This window comes from Macrotis lagotis, chromosome X, assembly GCF_037893015.1.
Source record: "Macrotis lagotis isolate mMagLag1 chromosome X, bilby.v1.9.chrom.fasta, whole genome shotgun sequence".
Classification (NCBI taxonomy): Eukaryota; Metazoa; Chordata; class Mammalia; order Peramelemorphia; family Peramelidae; genus Macrotis; species Macrotis lagotis.
In genome coordinates, this window is record NC_133666.1 from 36174430 (window position 1) to 36177512 (window position 3083).

Genomic DNA, 3083 nt, shown 5'->3' on the forward strand with positions numbered 1-3083 from the left:
CATCTGGATTCCTTTCTGGCTACTGGACTCATTTGGCTTCGGAGGAGAAAGTGAGGCTGGTGACTTAGCACTACCCTTGTCACTCAAATTCAGTTCATGTGCTTGTCATGGCATCATCTCTTTATGTCATGATCTTCATCGAAAATGAAGGACAAACTAATAACTATCACATTAGATGCGGAAGCTTAGGAGTCAAAACAGGAACACAGGACATCCTCTGATGATGAAGTCATAGACCTTGGAGAAGCAGTAATGAAAGAAGAATGGATGATATCACAATGTCAAATGGCTTTTTGAGGAGCTGAACAAGGTGGCAGGAAAAAAAATAAATACAATAAAGACTATATTGAAATCCAGTTTGCAGCAATGGAATAAGTCACTGAAAACTGTACAACATCACCCACTGGAAGGATTAAGAGTAAGTGTACTACTCATGAGCCCTGGAATATATGATGACATGACTGGAAGGAGCATTGATCTAGGAGACTGGAAAAAAACCTTAGGAATGCAGCCACTCCAGAACTGTGATGTAGAGTTGATATTTAATCAGATTTGGGCCGGATTAAAAAGCTTCTGAAAACTTTTCTAGCTCTAAAGTTCTGTGACTCTGTTATCTCTGATCTTAAATAATGGAGAACTTTTTGTTGGTGAAATGTTCAAAGTAAATTTAATTAATAACAAAATTATTTATTTCAGAATAAGTGAAAATGTCTTAAGGCTTAGGACTTCATGTTGCCAATCAACTTAGAAAGCTTCTGTCAAGTAACAGTTGTTTAGAATGTCACTGATTCCTATTATGGCGGTTTTAATGTTTATCCACTTAGAAGTAGAAAAACATTGGCACTTTTCTTTTCTCCATCCCCCCCCTAAAAACTTAATAGCTCTTTTGACTGAATGCTTTGCTTGTGGAGAGGTAATGGAAAGAAAATTCTGGGAATCAAGAGACTTAGGTTCTGGTTCTGGTTCTGGTATTTGCTACCTGTGTGATTTGGGGCAAGTGCCTTTTCCTCTCTGGGCTCAATTAAATAAGGATGTTGAATAAATGATCTCCAAGAACTCTTTTTGCTCTAATAGTCCTATTCTTAGCTACTAAAATGAATTGTCTGTTAAGTATGTAGTTTCTTGCCTCATATCTTCTAAAAAATATTCAAACATGATTTAACAAAGTTTTTTCCCCTAGACTTCATCTTAAATATACAGAACAGAAAAATGGTATGGACTTATTCATGGGGCACCAGTCGAATTTTGCTTATGCTGTCTCCGTATTAAAGGGCAGTGAATCAATGCCATCTTTGGTGGGTGAGTGAAGAAGGTTAAAATATTAAATTTCATGATAGACATGCTAGATTTATGTATGAAAACTTTTAGTATGGGAATGGTTGTAAAGCTCTCTGTAAACTTAGAAATGCTACATTTCTGTCACAATATGCTATTTTATGAATGAAAAAACAAGATATACACTTAATGTCAAGACAAAGTTTATTGAACAACTATTATTTTGGACAGAATTGGTTGAATTAATTGTCCAAAGTGCATTCACTTGGGGATTTTTAGTTAATATACCAACACTAAGAAAACCCTTCTCAGGATGAAATAGAACATATACCTAACCTCTTAATATGATTTTTCTGAATAAAAAGTATGAAATAAATTCTTTCAAAACCAGTATTTTTCTTCGTTCTCCAAAGGGTGAAAAAAGTTCATTAGAATGGGAAAAAAAGGATTTTCTGTTCTATATAGAATAGTCTAATTCAAGTTGACTCCATTTTTTATTTCTGTGAATGCACTTGTTGAAATTTGCCTTACTTTCTTATTTGTGCTGTATTCATTTGCGGCTGGATTCATTTGGCATACTGTTGTGCCAGAGAATTAATGACAGACAGGATGAAATAGAATACCATCAGAAATGCCACATTCTTGAAAATCCAGGTCATCTAGTCTTCTCCTTTTAGAATGCTTTTTAGCATATTTCCCTAGTGAAACTTCAGTCTCTCTGCCTTGAGGTAATCATGGAATACTTTTTGCAGAGAAGGACCCACAGTGAGTACAGTACCAATGAGAGCCACCATCTGCTGCAACGTGGGCTTGCTGAAGGTCATGATAACAAAAACTTTTTGGATATATCCCTTCACTATGACTTTTCCAATAAAGATTGCACTGAAGAAGGTCCAAAAAGGAACCTGGAAATGTCCATATGCAATCCCAGACAGATCTAATAGAGGACTTGGAATTGAAGCATAGATTACATTTCCAAAAAAACCAACATTCTTGATCAGATTCTTTACAACAGCTTTAATCCAGGAAACACATATATCCCCCATCTCTTCAGGCAGGTCCTCTTCAGCCTCAGAGCCTGCCAGGTGGGATGCCTTGGCCAGGAAGTAAGGGGGCAGTTGTGCCATGACTGTACCAATTCCCCACATGAAAACTTCAAGTCTCACCTTTGGGAGAATTGTCCATAAAGAGACAGCTGTTTCAATACCTTTTTTCCTGGGGCAGATAATCATCTCAGGATAGGGTGGTTCTTGGAAGTTGAGAGAGTTGCACTCACAAGTAGCCATGGTAACAGAGGCAATGTGAGGACCAAAATAGAGCAAGAATGTTTGGAGACCTGTTCCCAGGCCAACCGAGGAGAGTATCCCTAGGCAAATCCAGTAGGTACTCCACAGTATCTTTTTCTCCATATGGTAAATAAACTCTTGTTGACCACCATCGTCATCTTGCATAGCCCAAATTGTGCTTAACAGAAATAAAGTAGGAGGTAGGAGACTTAGCCACTCTCACAGGAAGGACATCCATGCTTGGAAGGTGATAAAAACTTCCAGTGTGAAGTACTGGAAGATCAGGATAGGTTTCTTCCACATGACGATACTCCGCCTCATGTTCACCTCCAGTCTCTTGCTTTCAGCCCCCTGGGGAATGACTACCTCTGGGGAACATGGCTTGATCACCTGTGTATTTGGCCTTCTCGATCCACGCTTTCACCATTTGCGTTTCATCTGCATTTTTGGCGATAGAAGTACCTATAGGGATTTCCGAGCTAAGAGCCACTGACAGTAAGACCTGTTAGTTGTAGCTAACAC

At 38.4% G+C, this 3083-nt stretch overlaps 1 pseudogene; it reads right to left on the reverse strand.

Annotated features, from left to right (window-relative positions):
• Positions 1–1973: 1973 nt before the first annotated feature.
• On the reverse strand, positions 1974–2726 carry LOC141498631 (vacuole membrane protein 1 pseudogene; annotated as a pseudogene).
• Positions 2727–3083: the final 357 nt, after the last annotated feature.